At 35.0% G+C, this 26,178-nt stretch overlaps 2 long non-coding RNA genes across 3 annotated transcripts; one reads left to right on the forward strand and one right to left on the reverse strand.

The window, feature by feature from the left end:
• The first annotated feature begins 9,786 nt into the window (after positions 1-9,786).
• LOC109087444 lies at positions 9,787-10,447 on the forward strand. The gene is made up of 4 exons (XR_006160023.1): positions 9,787-9,830; positions 9,945-10,004; positions 10,100-10,190; positions 10,369-10,447. It is a non-coding gene; the product is annotated as an uncharacterized LOC109087444 (long non-coding RNA).
• A 5,487-nt stretch (positions 10,448-15,934) lies between these two features.
• LOC122144999 lies at positions 15,935-25,737 on the reverse strand. Of its 2 annotated transcripts, XR_006160026.1 has the most exons (4): positions 25,524-25,737; positions 19,059-19,382; positions 17,182-18,249; positions 15,935-17,065 (listed from the first exon to the last, which is right to left on the reverse strand). It is a non-coding gene; the product is annotated as an uncharacterized LOC122144999 (long non-coding RNA). The 2 variants fall into 2 exon arrangements; XR_006160025.1 differs by having other exon boundaries at positions 15,935-18,249; positions 25,524-25,711.
• Positions 25,738-26,178: the final 441 nt, after the last annotated feature.

Raw genomic sequence — 26,178 nt, forward strand, 5'->3', positions numbered from 1 at the left:
CTGTTGAAGTTAGAGGGTTCGAGTTAGGTCCCTCTGTTAAAGTTTTACAATGTCTGTATCGCTTTAAGGCCAGTAAGCTGATCTTGAGATCGTGGATTTTGGAGGACATGTTTTTGTTAACATCCTCCAGCTCCAGGAAGATCTTCTGAAATACCTTAAAGGTGTATTTAAGTTTCTTTGGGAACTTAGTTCCAAGGCATAAATAAGGCCCATAAGGTAGGAGCAAGCATGTGCTACACTGGGAATGCCAAAAAGGACCTCTGCTCCCTCAATGGCTATTCTAGCTTCCTTCTCGAGACCTCCATCCCTGGCTTTGCTGACCACAAAGATGTTGAGTACAAATGAAGTGATGGCCTCTTGGATGGCTGCAGCATCGTCGTCATCACAAACCTGTGAAATAAACTAGAGAGAACTGAACCTACTTCTTTGTTTGCTAATGTGAAGAATGCATTTAGCTCTTTGCTCTCCATGGGAACAAAAATCTGGGTGGGATTACGTGGTTGCTGCGGTGTTGTGATTTAAGACAATTTTTTTCCCCACATGGATTTTGCCTACATTTTATAAAACAATCACAATCTTGTGTGAATTTAAAAATATTTATGTGGAGAGAGACACACACACACAGTGTGTGCAGAATTATTAGGCACGTTGATTTTCTGATCATATTTTATTCCCAGGAACATTTTGCCAATTCCAAACCATATTAAACTTAACTACTATTAATTTTGTATTTAATCATTTATAAGTGATATATAATTGTTCATGAAGGCTGGAAAGCTGAACCTTGAAAGATTCAGGTGTGCAGAATTATTAGGCACGTGTTTCTTTTACAGATAGAATAAGCAAAAAAGAGAGATTTAACTCAGGACAAATTTATTATATAAATTTAAATATAATTTATTGAAAGTTACCTACCTTTATCCAGGTGTCAGGAGAATCACCTGGTTAAGGACACAGTGTAAGTAAATGGTTAGTAACTGACCAATGCAAGAAACCCAATTCATAGCAAATCATAACTATAACTATAATTAAAAATAGTTTCACATTTTCTTCTCTCCACAAACACTACAGGTAGTTTGACCTGCCGATCGGACAGCTAATTGTCTTCAGTTTTCATATGAAATGTTTTGGGTTTTTTTTTTTCCCCCTCGAGCTCAGATGAGAAAGTGTACATGGGGAACCGCGTCATGCAGAAGGCAGGATTATGGTCACGTAATATGATTGACAGCTGTAAACGCTCTAACCATAGACCGTAAAACTACCGTCCTAACAAACGCAACCACGAAGAGAAACAGACAGAGCGCGCTAATGGGCACTCTTTCAGCTCTTCAGATCGCATAATTCATGGAGTATGCATTCTGTATGACGAAATAGTTTGAAAACTAAATCGATATTCCTACAAATGCGCGCACGTTTGGACGATCCTTACGGACGCTGTCAATTGCATCTATTTGAACACAAATAAATTGATTATTTGCACTATTTGACATAAATTAAGAAATTAATGTCACTACAACCTAGTTTTATCATAAATCAAGTAAATGTTTTAACATGCAGTGAATATTAAACAATAATTTTTCTACGTAAACTAAAGAGGTTAAATAAAAACTTGTTATTTACTCTATAACAAACGTGTTGACCTCAGTAGGAATCCTTTCCATAATGTTGTCAGACACTTGAATCCTTTCCATAATGTTGTCGTGGCAAATAAGCAGGTTTTTGTGGATGTAAATTAAGATACGCAATTGCCCATTAACGTAGGCCTACCGTTTAATTGTTTCGCCTCTACGCCTCTGCAGACTGCAGCGGTCTTGTATATCCTAATGGGCGATTTAAAAGATTGTTGTTTCCCATCAGTCACTTAATCCACAAAAACAATTTTTTAAAGAATAAAATAAGACCCTGATTGGAAAAAAAACGACGTTTACCCTACATTATACATGGATCATGGATGTTTTCTAAAAATCCACGTGCTTCACTGATAGTTCTATGCTGAGATCGGTGACGTGCTTACACTACCTTACATGCCTTATTTTATTGCTGCATTCTAATGTAAGCTTCAAATTACACTACAACAAACTATTTTATCGCCACTTGCAAAGTTTCAATTAGGCCTACCATTACGTTAAGCAAACTAAGTTAGCCACCTAACACCAGCCACATGGTAGGCCTAATGCTAATTAGAAAATCCCGTACAACAATCTTCAAATTCAATTTAAAGCCTAGTTTTTGTACAGCAATTCGAAAACTGTAAAGAATGAACCAACCCAAGTAACATTAACTGTTAATTTGCTAGCTTTATTCTTACCTTAAGTCTAGTCCGCGTCTTCGTCTTCGTCTTCGTCTTCGTTAGGAATGCAAGGGGTTTCCAGACCAACGAAACAGGAAGGGGAGGTTTTTTTTTGTGTGTGTTTTTTTTGTACCGAGCGAGTAAATAAAACAAGGTATTGTTTGTTGTGCGTGTGTACCCTAAAAAGCTTGGCTGGGATTACTTAAATTAATTTTGTAAATGAATAAAAATACACATTGTCTTGTGAGATAAATTTTGTTAAAGGAAAAAATGCACAATGTCATTTAGATAAATTTTGTTACTTAACATTTTATTGTTAATATCACGCATTTTTAATTACTTTACATTTACATCCACTCAGATTAAATTTTTTTTTCAGTGTTTAAGGAAAATACACATTATATTCATAAAATCTAGTGTGCACAAATACAGCAAAATCTAGAATTAGTTTTAATTTAGGAATTAATATACTTTTATGTACATTCATACAGTAAAATGGCAATGACATTTGATTCATATTGCACATAAAAAATGAAAGCACTTCTGAATGTAGAGCTACAGCCTGCTTAACTACATCACAAGAGCTGTGTGACCAGAGCAATCAGTGACTGCTGGACCTGACCTCAAAACTGACAAAAAAGAACTGATGTGATCAGACTAGAGCTGGGCAATATGGACAAAAAAATGATCACTTAAACTCTGTACATTTCTTATTATAATATATAGAATCATCAAAACTTAAGTTTTCTGCATTAGGAGCAACTTCTTCATGATAATTTTTTTAAATCAGTCGATATCGATATCACGATAAATTTCAAATCTTTATTTCTTCTAAGTTTAAAGGCGATTTGCAACTAAACGATAACGAGACAGGAAACTGTGGTTTTTAAACTAGCCTACTCTTGATCAGAACATGACAAAACTTCCCGTTTTTGAATTCTGTAACCTTTAAAAAAGTACTTTAACCTTTACCATTCTTTACCCCTTAAATAAATCTTAAAAAAAGAAGAAAAAAAGAATCTTTCTTAGTTTTTCACAAACAAATTTCACAAACTGTAAAATTTGTAAAATAAAAAAAAAAAAAAAAAAAAAATTAACTTTTTTTATGGAGAAATGTAATTGTTTCTGACTATTTGAGTTTTATTCAAATTAACCATTGGTCTTCCATACATTTATATCATGATAACCACAGTTGAAACCACACATAACACCTCAATACCATGGTAAAAATGTCACTTAATAGTTTCTAGGTATTTGTATGAAAAACAGCAGTCTAAACACATTTAGTATATTTTAATTAACATATTTCTTTGTCTTTATCTTTTCAGTGCCTCCCGACTATTCTCAGTCCTTGCATGAGCTCATGGAAAGAACTATGAACATGAATCCATTTTGTCCTTTCACAAACTTCTTCAAAGTTTATCATTACATCCACACATTATATAGTTGCATTGCAAGGGGTGGTGTATTAGTTTATCCAATGAGAGATATGGATTACATACAGTATGTGTGGTACACAAGCCCAGAAATATACGCTATATAAAATGGAAGTATGGTCAGGAAGTTCTGACATATGAGGCGTACACTTGCCAAGGATACCTCAACTCTGAGCAACAGGACAGACAAAAAACTCAATAAACCTTCGGGCCTATAGTCCCTGTCCCTGGTCTGAACATCTGAACTCATGAAAAAATATACATGTGTGCGCATGTGTGTATACATTGAGATATAATCATGATATAATCTAACAGTATAAAAGAACAAATGTTATAGTCTAATACAATTCTATCTAAATATCCTGCATCTCTGACACAATGGTTCATGTTACTACAGTAAACCCACAGTAAATGATTGCTGATTTATAGATTGAAAAGGCTTCTGCTATCTGTCAGTGCTGTTTCATCTGGCTTTAGTTTCAATCATTTGTGTCATTCAGAAGTCATTTGTGTTCTTCACTGAATGCAAGCGCTTCACACTGGATCTCTGGCTGCTTCAGCATCACATCCCTGAGAGTTAACACAGAAAACACAGAAACACAGTTAACACAGAAACACAGTTAACACACAAACACAGTTAACACAGAAACACAGTTAACACACAAACACAGTTAACACAGAAACACAGTTAACACAGAAACACAGTTAACACAGAAACACAGAAACACAGTTAACACAGAAACACAGTTAACACAGAAACACAGAAACACAGTTAACACAGAAACACAGAAACACAGTTAACACAGAAACACAGTTAACACAGAAACACAGAAACACAGTTTAACACACAAACACAGTTAACACACAAACACAGTTAACACAGAAACACAGAAACACAGTTAACACAGAAACACAGTTAACACAGAAACACAGAAACACAGTTAACACAGAAACACAGTTAACACACAAACACAGTTAACACAGAAACACAGTTAACACAGAAACACAGTTAACACACAACACAGTTAACACAGAAACACAGTTAACAATGCAAATCAATAAAAAAATAAATAAAAAAAGGGTCAATCTAAAATTTACACAATTTCAGGTTTATACATGTAAACCACATTCTTTAACATTATTTTAAACATTTAAAAACAAGCAGATAATTTTACTAACAATCAAACAGACCACACTATTTTAAATCAGGCAATCTTTCTGCTCCTGGTTTTTAGTTTTAAAAATAAACGTAGATTAACTTTCATCCAAACATAAATATCATACTAAATTTTCAACTTTTGACTCAGAGCTAAAATAGATTTAAATGTTGACTGACAAGTGTTGAATTAACAGTAATCAAGTTAAAAGTTTTAATTCCTTCTCTTTGGAAAAAACATTGTAGACAATCAATCAAAAATAATACTTTCATTAACAACAAAATGTTGTGCAGAACAGCAATTTGTTTTTGACCCTGTTATAACTGTTCAGATGTGTTTTAGGTAAATGGTTTTGATTGGTTCTAAAGTATTTCTCCGAGCCAGAGAAATAATTTGGAACTGAACTTAACTCTGTATTCTGTATATTTCTTTTATTATAATATATAGAATCATCAAAACTTAAGTGCCGGCGATGCAGCTATGATCATGTTTGTAGCTGTTTTATTACCGTCTACACCTACTCAACCCAAACCTACCCCTTACAATGCAAACGCAGTCATTTTTTGTTGTTCTGCATGACAACAATTTTGTAATATTGATGTACATGCATGTAGCCACAGCCTAAACCCATGACAGGGGAACACAGACGAGGACCATGACACTCAGAGAACAAAGAAGTTTTACTCTGACATTAGTCATCAAACCACAAAGTACCACACACTTCTCTCTGATTCAAGTAGTTTAAGATCTGATGTAAATGTGTGAGATTCTTCTCTTTTTTCTGTTGTTCTGCACCCTCCATAGGTTTTATAAATGTTTCTCTGACTCATCGCAGAGAGAGTTGGCCTCAAAATGGACGTGTCACTGACTCACAAGAGATGTCAGAAGTTTCTGTTTGCTGTTTTACTTTTTGTTCAGTTTTGAGCATCCAAAAGCCAGAACTCAGTTAATTTCATTCAGCGCTATTTAGCTCTTCTCAGTGCTGAAATTGTCATGGGTCCTTTGTTTTTTATTGTTTAAATGCTTATCTACTTGCTAAATTATTATGCGTATGAATTAAAAAAAGTGTCATTAATATAGACTACTATCTGGGACTGGTGTCACAGATAGGGCTTAGATTAAGCCAGGATTATGCCTTAGTTCAGTAGGACCATTAAAGTAATTTTTATAAACATGTCAATTTTGAGGCAAAACAATTAAGGTCACTGATATATTTCAAGATCAATCAGTGCACGTTTTTTTTCAGTTGAAACACCTCAGACTTACATTATAGTCTGGGACTAGATTTATGACCGGGGGATACTGACTTATTTATTTATATAATTTTATTTATTTATTTGTGCAATTTTACATTTACATTTTTTTGTGTGTGTGTGTGGATTGTAGCGATCAACATATAGTTTTGATAAAACAATATTTATACAATTGAATTTTTATCATTTTTTTCTGTCAATTTAAGAAAATAAGTATAAATAAAGAAAAAATAAACAACATTGATTTATGTTAATTGTTTATGTTGTAAATGCTGATAAAAGTGTATTAAATGATGACACAACATTTTGATATGTTTATGTTTATGCTTTTTATGGTTTATTATTTCAGTTTTAATAGTGATCAAGTATATGAGCTGTTTTAAGTCATAGAATGTAATTAATTTAAAACAGAATTTTAAATCCATAAAATGATTCCATGATGGGAACCTCTAAAATGCTCTTTATAGAACCTTTTTTTTTTTTTTGGCTACGAAGAATCCTAAAGTTTTTTTTATTTTTTTTATTCAACCCTTAAAAAGGATTCTGTATGGAACTATTAAGGGTTTCCAAATATGAAGTTCCTGATAAAAGCCATTATGGTTCTATATAGAGCATTTTTCTTCTAGAGTGTGTGGGTGTGCTAACATAGTTATGTTAGATTAATTTTTATTTTTTATATTATGTTTATTTATTTATTAAGCAGAGTATTCTAGTACTCTAGACATTTCTAAAAATCACATTGAGAATACTTCCCAGCATGCCCCCATCCAATACCTGAACAATACTGAACAGTACTGTCACCCCAAACCAAGAGAAACTTGAACAGTTACATCTCTCCACACAATATATGTATGTATATTGTTTACAGGCAGAGCTCAAGTGTCTCTCAACACACAAAAAGACAGTCATTTGTCCTCCATCTAGTGATGTAATGATAGAACTTGTAGAAAGAGTTAGAATTGATCTTAATGAATGAAGTCAATGGATTGGGAATAACTTGGGAGAAATTAACATCCACATAATAAAGACAGAATATAGTGGGTGTTTTGGAAGGGTTATACAAGTGGGCAGTAATTGAATGAAAATGTCACATGATTTGTCTACAATTTATGAGCAAGAAGTATCAAATGAGATTTGAGTATTAGAGCTAAATCTAAAATCCTGATCAGTTTCAATATTTTTGATTAAACTGCACTGATGTTCTCTCCTCACTTGATGATCGCTTGGAAAGCATAAATAAAAATAAATAAAAACTTCAAAAACGTCATTTATATTCAGAAATGCAGTTTTCTATAGTTTCTAAAAAACATCACCTCTAAAATATTTAGTTCTAAACAATAACATTAATATCTGGAAAAGTGAAAATCAGTTTGTCAAATGTGTGGGAACTCTTGTTTTTAACCTTTGAAGGTCACTTTTGTAAATTAAAACCAGATGTGATTATTTTTCAAACAGGTTTAAAAAGAATGATTGAGAAGAACCCAAGTGAACAAATGAACAAACTGAAAGATTCTGGGCCTGTCTAAATACACACACTTGCACTTACAGTCTTGCACTTGAGCCCTTGTCTACTTACATGAGTATCTCCTGTATAAGTTAGCATGAAGAAGACCACAAGTGTGTGTAGATCTTTGGGAAACACTTATAGTGTTGATAAATGCAAGTGTTTACAGAGCTTTGTTTTGATTTTCTGGCACGGTATTTGAGGCTGAGATACAGGATGGTCAGTTTAATGGGGTTTTGATGACTTTAGCTGTCAATTAGTTAGTGTTATCAGATTGTCACCTATGTCACTTGGAGTGATAGCCATCCATTTAACAACCTTACAATTGATTGAAAAGAAAAGCTCATTTCATTTGGCAAATGCAGGAAACTATTGAAGAAAAGTTCCATCAGTATGAGCCTAAAATGTGTGGTTGTAGCATGTCAATGAACTTTCCATTCGATTCCTTGGTGTCAGTTATATGAAAAACTGGGTTCATTAGTGTTTGTATATTGTATGGTTCAGGAGTTATGAAAATCTGCATTTTTTCACTACTCATGATGACATCATTTCTAGATGGCCACCAAACAAACCCCATGAGACATCTGTCCTCTGTGACATCAAAAATTCTTAACTAGACACCATTAGGGTCCCCAAAAAAAAAAAAAAACAGTTTACAAAAACTGCCAAGTGGGTGAACCTCTGTTTCCTGCAGGACTACAGGTTTGTGTCCAGACTGACTGACTTCCAAATCTCCATCTATGAATACAGCACTACATTAAAAGCCACACAGTGAGGTGTATACTTCTGCGTAGAATAATTGGTGTAAATTGTTATTTAATTTAAGGATTCCATTTTTGTTATTTATCACTGCCCAGACAAAATTAAAGTAAATTGTAATTGAGTAATGTATGTATGCATATAAAGGGAGATATGGGAAAAATCTCTTAGTAGCCACTAAACACCTACTACAACTTTAGAATGTAAAAAAATAATAATAATATTTAGGTGTATCTAGTACAAAGTGAATCCCCACTGAGCTATAATATCAACTATACTATCTGAGTCCCCCTGAGATTTTATGTTCATATTTCTATAATTTACCACCACAGAGGTTTCTGATGTTGCTTATTGGTCACATGACATGCAGGTAAACAAATACAATATTTTATTTTTAAAACATTTTTCATTTTTTTATTTTAAATTTTAATGATGTAATAATTAAACTGAATGATTTAATGATTCAATTAATGAAAAGAGAATGATTTCAGGAAACCCATAAAGAGCAAAACTTTAAAGGAATAGAAATATTGACAAACTATGAAATCTTTTTTGCAATCAGAGATGGAAAGCATTTCATGCAAAGTCAAGAAAAAAGTGAATTTCTAGTTCATCGTTTTAATCTGTCGACTCATCAAGCTGCTCTTCATCATCCTCATCATCCTCATTCATCCTCCGTAAGTGAATGGACGCACTGAACTCTGGTCTGGATCTTGGTCTGGTCTCCTCAACAGAGAGAGGAAAATCCATTTCTGTGCAACCATTGGCTGTACATTTCGCTTCGCTAACGGACGCAGTTTTGAACTCGTATTAGCGCCATTTATAGCTGCTTGGGACCAGCATCTTCGGAATTTGTAGACATCCTGGCAACTTACAATTAATTCGAGGTGAGGTGAGTTCATGCAACTTTCAAGTTATCTCTGTTATAAAAACCCACCACCCCAGCTTTTATAGATAATTTTTAGGAGTTTCGTTTTTTTATGAGTGAGGTTGTGAATTTAGTTAGAGTTTTAAAACTATCTGAATTTTGTATTGCCCTAATTAGCAAACAAATTAAGTGGTTGCACTGAACTGTTAACATTGAAAATTTAAACCGCACTGTCTGTTACAAACATTACTTGACTTTAACTGTTATTATAGCATTTTGTAGCTGTAAGGTTCTGCAAAATTGATGTCAACAAGCTTATGTGCTTGATTACTTATGTAAAGTCATACTTTAAAAATGATGCTATTGCATTTCTTGTCATTTATTCATTGAATATATTTGCAATATATTTGACTAGCAGCAAGTGTGTCGAGGTCAAAATATGTTCAAGACAATAAAAATGTCAGTGAAGGACATCTGAGATTTTGTTGCAGTGGTTTTTCTGATGCATGTGTTTAAGGTTTTAAGGGTGGTGACACAGCTAAGACCCGAGAGTCTCTTTCAAGGTTAGTAAAGTAAACAGATTCTAGAAGATATTTTACACATTTCTCTGTTGTCTCTAAATCTTATTTTGTCTTTATTATGATTAAAAAAGGTTTGTTTGTTCCTGCCCTTTTCAGACACTGAATTTGAGCAGAAACCATAAGGATACTCAAAGGACCTGTGACTCTCAGGAAATGGTGAGATTTCAGGTCATAATCTTTTTTTTTTTTTTTTCATTAAATTAATTTTCCTTTGTCCCTTTACAATATTGCTGTTTTGTTTTTGTAAACAGCATCAAATGAGAGTGAGAGGTGAAACCATTTCAAGACAATGGCAGGAAAAGCATGCTGAAGATTGAATCAAACCTTGGCTGGAAATATTTGGTATGTGTTTTATACCGTAAATCAATTGTTGAAAAACATTCAGCTACACTGCAATACAGGGAAACTTGTTTTGCACTTATTTTCTTGGTACTTACTCTTTAATTTCTTGTCTCATTATATTTTTGTCAGTTATTATTATTTATGGTGTATGCCCTTTTTGTTTTCTTTCTGAATGCAGAAGGGATCTAGCCAGTCCACAATGAAAGCTTCGTTGCCCCCCTGTGAGTCTTCTGGCAGAAATGATGCCGCCTGTATTCTGAATGCAGAAGGGATCTACACATCGTGTTTATACGAGGCTCTTCAATTAGTCTGCACCCAAAGATTCAATAAGAGGTAAGCAGTGGTATTATTCAAGTTTTGCAAAAGAAAGATGGACAGGAGACACTAATCTTAATCAGCCGAGCTCAGGTTCATGTCCAGGTGAGCAGTTTCATACCCGATGAAGGAAACTGACGCTATATAAAATGTAGATTGAATGATAGGTCTCATCACCATGCATTCAGTCATTAACTTCAAGTGTTCTATGATAAATCAATAGGAAACTTAAATACAATGTTTTCCCACAAATTATGATTGTGATTAGGGCTGCGTTGTCAATGTACATAAGTAGATTTAAAGGATTAGTTAAATTTAAAAAAACTTTTGCTGATAATTTATTTCACCCCCATGTCATCCAAGATGTTTGTCTTTCTTTCTTCAGTCGAAAAAAATAAAAAAAATAAGGTTTTTGATGAAACCATTCCAGGATTTTTTCCCTAGTATTATGGTCTCCAATGGGACCCAAACGGTTCAAGGTCAAAATGACAGTTTCAGTGCAGCTTCAAAGGGCTTTAAACGATACCAGACGATGAATAAGGGTCTTATCTAGCGAAACGATCGCTCATTTTAAAAATAAATAAAAAAGTTTAAGTTTTATAAGCACAAATGCTCGCCTTGCTCTGTTCTGTGATGCGCGTTCGTGACGTCACGTAATACGCATTTACGTTTAAAAGGTCACGCTTGAAAAATTTCTGTCCTGAAGAAAATTTGCTTTTAGGCTTTTTAATATTAAAGAACCCAGGTTACGCCCACGAAATGGGCATTTTAAACGATAAACTGACACAAAAACATTTGAATATGTGGTGTATATGGTCCTCCTTCCCCCACATTTGTAAAACACGTCAACTTGACCTTTTCAACGTAAATGCGTATTACGTGACGTCACTAACGCGCATCACAGAACAGAGCAAGGCGAGCATTTATGCTTATAAAACTTAAACTTTTTTATTTATTTTTGAAGTGAGCGATCGTTTCGCTAGATAAGACCCATATTCATCGTCTGGTATCGTTTAAAGCCCTTTGAAGCTGCACTGAAACTGTCATTTGGACCTTAAACCGTTTGGGTCCCATTGGAGACCATAATATAGGGAAAAATCCTGGAATGTTTTTCATCAAAAACCTTGATTTGTTTTCGACTGAAGAAAGAAAGAAATGGACATCTTGGATGACATGGGGGTGAGTAAATTATCAGCAAAAGTTTTTTTTAAAAGTGAACTAATCATTTAAGAACTGCATACTTTACACCTAAGAAATCATTTATCATTAGATCTGTTTTTGACAGCACGTTTTGTTCATTTCTGTGCATTTTGCTCAAGCACTGATCAAACTTTGAAACTGTCAATTTTTTTGCTGCAGAGGGGATCCTGCCAGTCCAAAGTGAACTCCTGATGGACATTGAAGTACTCCTGCAGAGCTTGTATGTTCGACACCATGCGCATTAGAAACTCCACTGAGTGCTTTCCTTCACCAAGGCAGGACCCAGTGACTCATTACTGTTGATCGGTCAGGGGCAGGTCATTTTTTGTTTCATGTTTATTAATTTCTCCATGGATTACCAGCCATATATATGGGACACATGCTGTATTCTCAAGATCTATGCTGTTTGGTAGGAATAGAAAAATGATATGTTTAGTCTGTTTTCAAATGGTATGTCAATTTCTCATTGTTTTATCAGTAATATTCACTACAATGGTTATATATGAGCATCTTTAGATTTTCTCTATATTTAGCGGTTGCAAATGTAAAATGTACGGTAAACTATTTATGTTCCTCATATTGTACTGTATTTTTAGCAGTAAAATACCGGCAGCTGTGGTTGCCAGGAATTTTACCGTAAAATGTATCTGGTCAAAATAAAATGCTGTAATTTGTTATACAATTTCACTGTGTTTTTTTACTGTCAAAGGGTTTTAATAAGGTTTTAACATATTTCTGTTATTTTTACAGTTATTTACAATAATAGGGTCTATCCTATTACTGTTAAATTAACAACAAATTACTGTATATATTATTATATTTATAACTTTTTTTTACTGCAAATATCCGTAAAAAGCTATGGAAAGTTGCATTTTTTTTACATAAAATTACTGTATAATTGACAACTATATTTGTTTTTTTTTTCTACCATGATTTTGGTACAAAAAAATACGTTGTCTACTGTAAAATTTAGGGTTACAAAACCAGTATACCGTATTGTCTTTTACAGATTCCACATTTTTTTCACGTTATATTCCTGGCAACCACAGCTGCCGGTACTTTTACCGTAAATTTGACAATTTTTTTTAACAGTGTAACACCGTGTGTGTCCCAACCAGACGTGACGTGACGCGATGAGATAAAAAGTATCTTTTCCATGTAGTTTTTGTCCTAACCCACCCGCGAGAGCGACACGTGACAATAAGCGACACGGAATTCCGTTTTTAGAAATGTTTTTTTTTTTCTGCGACGTCGCGGCAGGAACATACAAAATATGACAGTGTAATTTCAGGTAATGATTATGTGCTTTTATTCAGTGTTAAAAGTGTCTGATGTGAGTTTGAATATTATTTTGCGTGGTCTTTATAGCCATAGTAAAAGCAACAATAGATATTTTAGCCTACCTAAGATCTTGAAAATAAATTATGCTAAAGCAAACTCGTTAAAACTTTGAACTCTCTGCGAACCAACATCCATAACAAAGATGTCTCACTCACTCACTCAAACCTGTTCAGTCCATTCACACCTGAATCATCTATTTTCAGTGTCCACTTTTCTTTATTTTAACACTCGCCATGTTTATCCTGTCACATCGTATATCTACACTGGACACGACAAAGCACTGCAAATCATTTGAACGCTGTCAGCACGTCATAAACAGAACGATTCAGCGCCGCGCCATATCGAGTGTATCACTGATTATAATAAGTTCTGTTGAATTTTGTTGCATCGCGCCGCGCCGCTCGCGTCCAGTGTAGACACGATGTAAGTTAATATGTCGCTCTCTGATGCTGGGTTTGAATTGTCATGGCCACTTTATTTGAAATTAGCGCGGGCCAAACATTTTTTTTGTCTCGAGGGCCGCCTATTGAGGAACCTGATGTAGGCTATTCTCAACACTGATTATTATAAAACAGAAGCCCCCAACACAACACAAGACAAACCGATCAAAATTTGCTGATGTTAATTTTATACCCCAGTAATTTTTCTTGTTAACACTTCACGTGTTTTAGTCAACAGAAATATTTAGATACAAACAACATATATTTTGCACACAAATACTTTAAACTTCACTCTAGGTTTTAATAAAATACACAGTAGTTTATTGACTCACTTGTTGTATTGGAGCTTTGCATGTTCGATGAGATTCCAGAACTGAACTCTCTTCCCTGGATTTGGAGGAATAGCTACTTCTCCCAGAGCACAGAATAAGCAAAAGCCTATACACTAGAAAAATGATTCATACTCAAATAGAATATACTTCATCTGATAGCTAGTTTTATTGGTCAAGTGTGTTGAAAGTTGGCCAATCGTCAGTCAAACCCGTCCCCACTGTGTATGCTCGAGATGATGTTGAGCGAAAACATGCAAAGGATTACCACAAACACTGTGCAGTTTGGTTAGTGGTAAAAGGGTTACCACAACACTCTTTGCAAAACTTGTGAAGGGGGAACCGAAAACACTCTTTGCAGTTGGGTTGGTGATAAAAGCAGTAATCCCCACATGAGACTGCTGTGATATGTGGGTTCTGCAGCCTGAGGTTTCTCAGTAAAAATGAACACCACAAACCCTCTTTACAGTCATCTCGAGCTTCACAAAAAACAGGTAACCTTTCAGGCAAATTAGGTACCTACTGTATTGTTTAATATGTGGTTGTTATTGCTGTTGTTACTACTGAAGGGCAGTATGTGATGAATGATATAAAGAGCACAACGAGGAAAGGGACGCGCTGTGAAATGATGTAGCAATATTTGTTGTTATTAAAATGTCGGCAGTATTTAATGAGAAACAGCCTCTTCATTTGAGAAACACAACACCTACCTCCACCCGAAACCTACCTCTTACTCATTTCGATAAAACAATTCTGTTAAGCATCTTTGATGCGGCTTTCTTGCTTAATTTGCCCGAAACGTAAGTAAAAAAAAAAAAAAAAATCATCTTTGATTTAAGTATTGTTGTGTGGGTCTAGAGTGTTTATGCTACAGAAACCCGACGAACAACACTTCAGTCCGCGAGCACACATATGAGGAAGAGGAGGATGATGATGGTTCAGCATATAGACAAAGAGAAAGGTTTGTTTGTATTTTTAGCTTCCAAATTCTTATTTTTGTAAATGCAACTGCAATAAGCAAATGTTGTTTTTTTCCCCATATTTCTTAAAGGACGTGAGAGTGAAGATGATTTGTTTTTAGTGTGTATAAGGTCGTTGTTTTCAAATAACCTTAACTGAATACATTAGCTAATAAGCTAGTTTTATGATGAGAATGAACTGCAGTCTTATATGCATCAGTATGTCTGATATCATCTACAATATCTCTGTCCTGCTTTTATAGCTGCTAAATGTAAGCAGACTGTACATGTACAGACTTGTCATCTCTGACAAAACACATGTGACTACAACACAAACACAGCATCACAGTTCATCTCTTTTGTTGGTACTTTAATCGCTCCTTTTGCTCCGGATGTAGAGACACACAGGAGTAACTGATTATTTCTCTTAACATGCCACAAATTTCTTTTAGTATTTCTGTTTTGTAGTAACATCGCTGAAAGAATGGCAGACGTTACTCAGACACCTACATGGCACAAAATGAACACAGAGCAGTGCACATGGCACAAAATGAACACAGAGCAGTGCTTGGAGTGCAAGACAGTGCATCATCTTTGTTATACTTATTGACTAAACTAGAAGTAAATGTCTGCATTGACTTTTCATCATGTTATTTTCTGCAGTAACTTAAAGTGAAAGTGAAATTGACATGACATACAGCCAAGTATGGTGACCCATACTCAGAATTTGTGCTCTGCATTTAACCCATCCAAAGTACACACACACAGCAGTGAACACACACACACACACTGTGAACACACACCCGGAGCAGTGGGCAGTTGTTTATGCTGCAGCGCCCGGGGAGCAGTTGGGGGTTCGGTGTCTTGCTCAAGGACACCTCAGTCGTGGTACTGTCGGCCAGAGACTCGAACCCACAACCTTAGGGTTAGGAGTCAAACTCTCTGGACAGCAACAGCAAACTTTGGATCTACTGAATGTGAATTTTCAAGCATCACAGGGTTCACTGTTATTTTTCTGCATAGCAATGACTGGTGAAAAGTGTTTATTAATTTATTTTAAACAGGTACATCTCAAAAAATTAGAATATCATGGAAAAGTTCTTTATTTTTTTGTAATTTAAAAAAAAAAAAAGCAAACTTTCTTACATTCTAGATTCATTGCACACAAACTGAAATATTTCAAGAGTTTGTTTTAATTCTGATGGTTATGACTTACAGCTTAGGAAAATTAAAAATTCAGTTTCTCAAAGGACCCATGACAGTTCAGCACTGGGAAGGGCTTAATAGTGCTGAATGAAATTAACTGAGATAGCAAAATATACTAGGTCAGTTTCCGGTTAGGTTCTTGTCTGCTGGAAACTTACCCGTCAGCCCCCACAGACATAATAAACACATTGTTAACCAATGATACCACAGTACAAACAGAATGACAGTGACAAGACAAGACAAAGATAATAAAAGAATACAAATAGGATAAGTAATAGGAAATAACAATATACAAAAATGGACGGATTCAATGATGGCGGACTAGAACTGTTTCAGCAGCTCCTGTGGTAGCTGGCGAAGGAAATACAGCCTTTGCTGGGCCTTTTTTAACAATGGAGTCAATGTAAATGTCCCACTTCAAGTCCTGAGAGCACTGTCGTTACACTGGTCTGTCCAGATGTTACAGAACATAATGCAGTCCCATGTTGACTGCATCATCCACAGACCTGTTTGCTCAGTAAGCAAACTGCAGAGGATCCAGTAAGGGTCCAGAGATGTCCTTCAGATAAGCCAACACCAGTCTCTCAAATGATTTCATGACCACAGATGTTAGAGCCACAGGTCTGTAGTCATTTAGTCCTCTAATTTTGGGTTTCTTTGGGATGGGGATGATGGGTGTAGCGTTTAATGCAGTATAACACATTATTTTAATGTAGTTTTTTAATTCTTTCCCCAACTAAACTAAGAGAGAGTTAGAGAACCTTTAAAGAACTATAAAGGGGCTTAATGGGTTCTTTCTATCACAGTGGTGTTATATAGCACCTTAACCCTGAAGAACCACTGAAGAACCAATTTTTTTTGAGTGTGTAAAAAAACTTAAACCATAAAGCACAAAGTGTGAGACATAACCAGCAGACTGTCTTTACCATCAGATGTGATTCTGAATAACTGGATATGAGTGCATCCTTAATATTTGGTGTTTTAAAATCCATGAGCTGATCTTTAGTGTCTTCTCTACAAGCCTTAAAGGGGACTTCTGCGTAACTACTTTTTTTTTCAATTAATAATTTTTTAAGTTACTGGGTCTGTAAAGAAACAGAAAACTCACTTTAGTGAGGCCCGACATGTGCCTTTAAGAAAAAAGTCATGTAATACATGAAAAGACATGAGGAAATTCATAAACCAGTGAAGAGCTTCATACATGGAGACAGAAGGGGTTTTCTTTGGCTTCTTCAGGCTGCTGACTCACGTTTCCTGACAATCAACACAAATAACACAATTACAAGATGCAAATAAAATAAAATAAAAAAAGGTGCTGAGGTCAAAACTACATGTACACATTTCATTTTATACATGAAACCACATTCTTTCACTTTTATTGTAAACATTCAAAAACAAGCAAATAATTTAGTAATTAACAGGTTTAACTGCACCACACTGTCCTTAAGCCACTTTAAAAACAGGCAATCATTCTGCTCCTGGTTTGAGTTTTACAATAAACTTGCATTAATTTTCATCCACTTGCTCCAAAAATGAAATGTAGCTGAGCAGTTTTTTTTTTTCTGGTGCCCAAAAAAAAACCCAAACAAACAAACAAAAACTGTAGACAATCAAAGTGAATCCAACCTAACTCTGTTACTCTCTAATGTATGATTGAATGAATTGTATGAATGCATAATAGGGAACCGACTCTTTAGAAAAGTTTCGATGGCATTTGCTTTTCATCTTTCCTCCGTGTAATGCGCAGTGCTTCTTTTTTTTACAGAGGTTACCATGAAAATCATTGTTAATGTTTTTATTTCAATGTTTATGCACACACAAAAAAGCATAGTGCTGTTAATTCTATTTGTTGGTTTTTGACATATAACTTGAAATGTGAAATGATTTCAGTGTGTGTAAAGTATCAGTACATTTTCAGCACATTTTACCAATGCCGTGTATAACAGTTTGGATTGATGCATTAAGTTTTTGTACAACATGGGAAGCTCTCAGCCACTTTCCTTTTTAAAAAGTAGCTATCGAATGAAATAAAGTTGGAGACCCCTGGTTTAACAGATCATTAGAACTGCAGCACTCATATTCATCACAGAAAGTATAAATGTAAGTGATACTTGCCCTCCTGCGTTCCTGAAGCAACAAACAACCCCACAGCTGACAAACCCTATAATTATCATTATTATTATTGCTGCATATAGCCATCGGTGTTCAGAGAAGTTGTGAGGTTTCGGGGTGAAGGCACGGGGTGGATGTCTACTCGAGCAAAGTGGTTCTGTAAGGTGCAACAGGAAAAGAAACAAGGATTTTTGAGGTGCAAATCAAATAACCCTTCACTAGTTACCACTTTAAACTTCACTGACCAGTCCTACTTCAGTAACTGCCATCATCGGCCAAATGATCAGACAAGCTTTTGCTCATTTCAAATTAAAGTCTATCAAGGATCTGTGTGTTTGCAGAAGTTTAAACACAGATTACCCAAGAAAGAATTCAAGAAAAAGTTTTTATCTTATTTTCCAAATCATTAAATAAATATTGGTGAGTAATCAAATGATGTGTCGCATCTGATTCTTCGCATCAGTAAGAGCACCTAAATGTTATCACTTATGCTTTTGCGGAAAGCATTTCAGTATTTGGATTCAGTCTCTGCAGCTTAAAAGACGTTACTGTGTAATAATTTTTTTGGTAACACCATTTTGAGGTGTCCTTGTTACACGTTACATGTACTTACTATAACAATAATAATAATAATAATAATAATAATAATAAAGTATGCATAATTACATGCTAGTAACCCTAAACCAACCCCTAATCCTAACCACAACCAATATAGTAAGTACATGTAGTTAATTAATATTACTCAGTACTTAAATGTATAACTACACTGTAACAAGGACAACTTAAAATAAAGTGTAACCTGTTTTTAAAATCATTTTAATTTCTTGAAAACAGCAGATTACTACAAATTATTTATAGTGTTGCAAGTCATTCCAGCATAACTTTAAAATAATTTATATTATTTTTCTCATAATCCTGACTGTGGAACATTACAGGCAAATAGACATATTATATTAACATACTCACTGTTGACAACAAGTGTAGCTTTTAACTCGGAAACATTACTTCCAGTGAAGATTTGTGCTTCATAGAGGCCTGAGTTATTGGAGCTGACACGCAGAAGAGTTAAGGTTCCTTCTTCAGCTCTCAGTAAGACTCCCGCTGTTTCCACAACACTACAGTCTCCACGATGGACACAGCGACAGTGCTGCGCAATCAGGTTTTTCTGACTTCCTCTTGTCAAAGTTATCTTCACTTGATCGGCTCTCTCCAGTCCAGCAGTTTTGAAGGACATTGTAACATTTTCTCCTTCAGTTGCCTCCAACTTAAGTTCAGCATCACACACAGCGACTGTTTGGGACACAAAGAAAATATTTATTATGGTTTTAAAGTTTTCATCTTAAATATTCCAACAGCACAGTCAGTAAGGCAGAAGTACTACATTTGGGACCAAACCTGATTTTGTATTAGATTTTCTCAAAGGAACTGAATGTATTGAAGGGACCCCCTAGTAAAAAAATACTATGGCATAATTGATTTAAAATACATTTACTTCACACTAAGCATACTTCAAATCCATTAACATATTTATTGACTTATCTTTTAAGACTTACTGACATAAAATTATTTTGAACTTTATTTGGAGTATTTCTTTATTGCATAAAGCACATTTCTTAATATTATTCCTTAAAATGTGTTTAAATATCACTATTAATAAGGATTGTATTTAAAATGTGTATAATGCCTCTCTACAAATGCAAGATATTTAAAGTGTACCTGAAGTATACTTGCAATGGTTCCACTTAAGCACAATCAAATATACTTCATCCTTAGCATCCTTAGTTGGACTTCAGCACTAAATTAGTACAAAATTTAGTACAATTGCAGGATATTTTTTATTAAGCACATAAAAAATGTAAATGTATCTGTACACAAAATAAATGTATTTCAAATACATTTTAGTATTTCTTTTCACTAGGGTCATGACACGAGGAATCAAATTTCCCTTGATCTTTTGACACACAAACGGTCATCGTAATATAAGAATATATTACTTACGTTTGAGATCATAAAAAAATTGTTAATGCAAAATTTTTTTGGATTTGTTATTTTTACTTCCACTACATTTTAAGGTAGAGCTTGATGATAAAAAACAACCACAAATCAGGTCAGGATCACTGTTAAGTCCTGCCCTAACTAGGGCAGAGGAGTAATAAAATAATGTAAAAGAAAATAATTTAGCTTGTTTGAGCTGACCATCTCCCCTCTAAGTACTTTTCAGTCTACGCAGTTTTCATGAAGTCAGAAGAAAGGTTTATTTAGAAAAAGTAAAATGAATTAATACCAACAACAACAAAAAAAGTAATTGTAATTGTAACCCTATAACCTAATCCTAGAGAGAGCAAGACCTAAACAAACAAAAAAAGTCCCTACCTGGTTTATAAAAACTAAGCTTGTCAAAGAACATTAAAAAACAAAAGACAGAGGGCTACAACTAGACAACTAGCTCCCTCTCTGAAGCAAAAACAGAAGAAGAACAACAGTATTTAATCAAAATGGTGTCAATCAAAGTCTGTAAAACCACAGCAGGAAATGGCAGCCAAATAATACAACACAGAGTAAGCAGTTGACACTCTTATGTAAAAACTTACATATAGTGTTCACTGTATAAATATAGATATATGCTTATTAAGAGCACTAAGTAGTTTTCTTTGATGAACTTTAAATGACAGAGAGCAGCAGGTAAAATAGGGTGTTGTCACTTTAAGAACTAATGCACAGATATAATATGCTGATACACATCTGATTTTCTTTTAGCTCAGTGGTTCCCAAACTTTTTCAACTCGCGGCCGTCACAACCAAAAACATATGCTTGCGCGGCCCACTGCAAACAAAAAAAAAATAATAACTGACCCCGCTATTGTTGGGTTAATAACTTAGTACTCAGAAGGTAGATTGTTAACTGTATTTATTGAATGAACTAGGGCTGTGCGATATGGACAAACCCCCCCCCCCCCGCGATTTCTTTGATCAATTTTGCGATTTCGATTTTAATCACAATTTTGACACACACAGATATACAGTCATGAATGCATTCAGGGTGAATTTGAAACTATTAGAGCTTTATCAAAAAGTTGTAACGTCTCTAGAACAGACATAAGTCAAAATAATCACTATAGTAAAGGTGTAACAAAATTTCTAGACTTATGGCAAAAAATATAAATAAATAAATCCTGTGTGCAGGGACTTTTTTTTTCTTTTTCGCCATACATTGTTCATAGAGCTCATTAATTGTAGCGGTGCCTCAGGTGCTGAAATAGATTTGTTATACATTATACAGGTTCACACGTACTCCGTCTGCAGTGTGTATATAGTATGTGTATGCGGTGCAGAAGCGGCAGCGAGAGCGCATTAATGTAACGTGTATGTAGTTTGTGTTTGTGGTGGAGAGGGAGTATGTCCGCACGGTCCGCACGCAATTAATTTTCTTTTGCTCTGTCACAAAACCAGACGCGCTTGCTCAGATACACGCTGCTCTCGCCCGGAGAAAAGTGCGCGCACTTAAAACGTGTCTTCTCTCGCTCAAACTGCGTTCTGTGCAGTCACAACTCTCTCTATGCTCATGTGCTAGATATTAATTATTTTTGCACGTTTTTTTTTCTAGCCTTTTACCGCGTGCAGTGTGAACGCTCTGATCCGTTAACACGGGCTCTGAAAAAAGGCACATCACAGACAGAGTGTGTGAACCTGGAGTTACATAGGCACATGCCCAGTCTGTTCTGTTCTCGCGCTAGGCGCGTTGCATTCTGATTAGATCGGATGGCATACTGCGGGAGGTCAGGGCCGCGGAAAATCGAGCTATAAAGCGATTTAGAAATCGCGCACGCTCAAATCGTGATTTTATGACAATTTCTATCGCACAGCCCTAGAATGAACTGACAATGAACAGAAAATAACTCGGGCTTATTTAATTATATATATGAAATGATGTTATTATGTTATGACTTAGACATTTTTACATATATTAACAATATTATTATTTATTTTAATAGTAATTGGCGGCCCACCTGCAATACCATCGGCCCACAGGTTGAAAACCACTGTTCTAGCTGTTTACATTCACTTAAGTAACAGTATGTAGAGAGACATTTAAGAGGGATTTTTCTCCAAAATACTTTAATTTCATGTTGCTGAAAAATGTGTTATGAAATTTTGTGTTTGTACTCTTGTTTTTGTTCCACGTTAGCTTCTTGTCCCCTAATTTTTGCCTCTTACAAAAGCTACAAAGCCTTCTGAATACAGTAAAGGCTTATAATGCTTGAACTGTTTTTAGGCTGAAACGTGAAAGTTAAGTTGCACAACATAAATGCAATGTTTAGGTATTATTATTATTATTATTATTTTTTATTGCTATTATATTGATTTAAGTGTTAGTTTTAGGTTGTACCATGCTTGCCTTTTTTAAAGTAATCAGATGGGGATCCCGATGTCAGTTTAACATGGTGATGGGCTATCTATGGAAAGCAGTGGAGAAGCTAAGCGTGGGCCTGGGTTTGAATTGTGGATACTTGCATGGAGGACTTGTAAAAGAAAGGGCCACTGGATTTTTGGATACGTTTAACCAGAAGCCCCGTCGTCTCAGACTAATATTGTAGGAGGACATGTAAACGTAAGTTCATTTTCTCAATGTTTATAGTTATTTAATAAAATCGTCTAATGCTTAGTGTCATTATACTTAATAGAAAAAATAGAAAGAAGAAAGAAGAAAAAAATATTTTGTGTTACTCATAGTTGGGTTGTTTTGAAACGTGCAGCGTTGGTTTTTGTTTATTTAATAAATTTAATTTGGCATGCAGCATTCATAGTGCTTTTTGTTGTTTTTTCCCACCCTATTTTATGAAGGCCCACCCACTTAAAATTTCCTGGCCTCGCCCCTGGCCAGTGGTTCAAATTATTATTTGCACTGCCAATATTTTTCACTGGACCTGACACACACACACACAAATTGTTGCTGTTGTCATTGTTTTTGATCTATGTTATCTTGTATTCTAATATTTTTTTTCTAAGAATTTTATTAAGTAATAAAATAAAATAGTTGTTTTCAGTGTTTCTGATAAATGTTACTTTCAACCAGCACAAAAAAAATGTTTCTAAAGACAATCACCTATTGCACTTTTAAAGCAACAGTTTTTAAATAACGAAAGAACATAAAAGTATGGTTTTTTGGGGAAAAACGCCACTGCTGTTGAGGCTAAAGGCACAGTAATTAACATGATAATTAATAGATGGCCGGTTTTTTTTGTTGTTGTTTTTTTTGGCATAACAAGGTTAGATTCAGATGATAAATATTATATATTATGTTGGGTATCCATAATAGAGAATGAAATGAAACCATCACATTTAAAAACATGATATTAATCATATCATATAATAAAATATAAATTGTTGCTACTACTGTAAATCTATATTCAGTTATTATTGGATGTCCTTCAATGCTTTCAAAATCTTTACTTTTTAAAATGATTTTGTTTCTTTATTTAAAAAAATATTTATAAAATATAAATTGTTGCTACTACTGATCTTTGAACAAAAATATTTTAATTTTTCAAAATAAGCAGAAAATAGTAGACACTTTGCTAAAGTGATCGTTTTGAACAAGTATTAACTTAGACATTATTAAACAAAACTTTATTTTAGCTAAAGTATTTGTATACTGTGTGTCTTTTGCCCCGTGTGTGGGGTAAACGGCTCCCTTTGCCACCTCATACATTTATAAGATTTTTTTTAACAAAATAAATTACTTGTATTATTTCTTTTTACACAAAATCTGTTACTCCATTAATTTTCAATACAAACGTATACATTTTTTTCTGCAATTATACATTTTAGTCGCAGTGAATAGCACATTTTTCTTAAGGTGTGCCTTTAGCCCCGTTGTACCCTACTCTTCGTGTGATTTTGGTTAATTATGTCATTTATATATAAATATAAAAGACATACAGGGGCATTTTTGCCCCGTTTTTTTTTAATTTCGGGGGTATTCTAAATGCATTTTAATAGACTAAATCACGCAGTGACAGCATCCACTCTAAATGTGCACGCGCAGAAGTTAGGCTATGAGTGCACTTAGTGGGTGTGTTTTTGTTTGCTTTTCGTAAAGAGAGGGACATACTCGATAATGTCAGATCGTTAAAACAACAGTTACAATATTATCGTAGACAATACATCACACACTCGCACGATGTGCACAGTTCTGTCAGCTGGCCCGAGCATCGTTCACGCTGGCCATCGAGCAGTCCTTATTTATTGTTGAGCCCTGGATGTAACATGGGCAGATTTATCATCTATAATTGATTAACTGCAATCAGAACGCAGAAGCAAGACTGGTCTTCAACGAGGCCAAAGGGACACACGTTACACCTCTTTTTCAAGACACTGGTGCTCGCGTATAGAACAGCCACGGGCTCAGAACACTCCGACTTCCTCTTTTCACTCATTCTCTCGCTACATCTGACGCCTCGTGGATCCATCACAGACGCACAATCACTTTCCAGGGCTGAGATAAGTTGATCGTAGAGATCATTGGTGACAATCTTACGATGTTTTTGGGAAGGGTAGCCCAGAACATTTCGTTCACACTTCCTGGAATGATCTTCCCATCGCCATCTGAAATGCTGAATCCATGACAATCTTCAAGTGACAGCTGAAAACTTCTTTAACATTTGACTGCATCCTAGAGTTAATTTTTTTTAATGCTTTCTCTTTCCTTCATCCCTCCCTGTGTATCTAAAAAATGCCTGTAACTTTGAATTACGAGCCTTATGTGTTTATTTGCCTCTTTAAGATGAATCGCATCCTGTATTCCTCATCACTGTACGTATCTTTGGATAAAAGCGTCTGCTAAATGAATAAATATAAATGTAAATGAACGTACCTGTAAATAAAGAGCCGATAAAGATCCAGACTAAGATGCTCATCTTACGCACAAGAAAAAAAAAGCTTCGAAAACCCACAGTGTAACTCGGCTTTACTAACACTCCTCCTCGTCCTTGCTGGAGTAGTTCTGACATTTGCTAGGAAGTGACACTTCCACTAGTATACCCATTTTTGGCTAAGGGTTTTTTATTTTCTGACGAGTTCAGCCAATCAGATTGTTTTTTTTTTGCAGTGGATTGACAAACGGAGGACCAATAGAACTTCAAAAGAAGATAATAAGGAGGACGAACCTTTTGAAGCAAATTAAGGTAAGGACCACTTTAACAAGTGTCTATACCAACAATAAATGTTAAAATATAAATAATAATTATAATAACACCCACAATTACAAATTTGTCATTTAAGACGCTAGCTGTAGAACCTTTGGAATTAGAAGAATATCAGTAGCCTACCAATAATTCATTTCTAATTATTTACTACTGAAAATGAATCTACTTCGTATCCTAAAGTAGTTTAATAGATACATAGGTTCAGATGTAAAAATCTTTTACTTACTTGTGACAGCGCAGAAGGTTACAGAGCGAACGACTGTCGCACAACACGGATGTCCTAAACCAAATGGCGTACAGTACGTGCAAGTCTTCGAAAACCGAAACTCCTTAGAAACAAAGTTGCGTCCCAATGTTCATACGATCCATACAGTGTGGTGAGGTTAGAATAAGAGTGTCCCAAAGCATATGTTTAAAAAAATGCCAAAAGTCCCCGAATGGTCTACTATTTCAGGCAGATTTTTAAGGTGTGGATCCGTGCACAATCTAATGGCTCATACTGCCCACAATCCATTGCGCTTTGGTGAAGGATTCGGCTCAGAACTACAAGCGTTAGAAGAAACTACAAACATGGTGGATGTGCGGAGGTTTAGATCAACTTGTTCATTATTTCTATTTCTGTATCTCTCTAAATGCCAGGGGATTGAGAGATTCTGTGAAGAGAAAGCTCTTTTTATTTTCTCACTCAGCTGTATAAGCTAGCTGCCATCTAGTTTTTACTTTAGTTTTTAACTTTTAAATTTAGACAGGGTCAACCAGGGACTCATTTTCAGCTTTGGAGTTTCATGCCTTAGACCGGCCCACTGTAGTTCACGACTGACTATAGGCCTATTAAAATAATGTAGGCCTAATTAAAACCTCAGTGTATACGTCTGCAGTAG

Source organism: Cyprinus carpio, unplaced genomic scaffold (assembly GCF_018340385.1).
Source record: "Cyprinus carpio isolate SPL01 unplaced genomic scaffold, ASM1834038v1 S000006815, whole genome shotgun sequence".
NCBI lineage: Eukaryota > Metazoa > Chordata > Actinopteri > Cypriniformes > Cyprinidae > Cyprinus > Cyprinus carpio.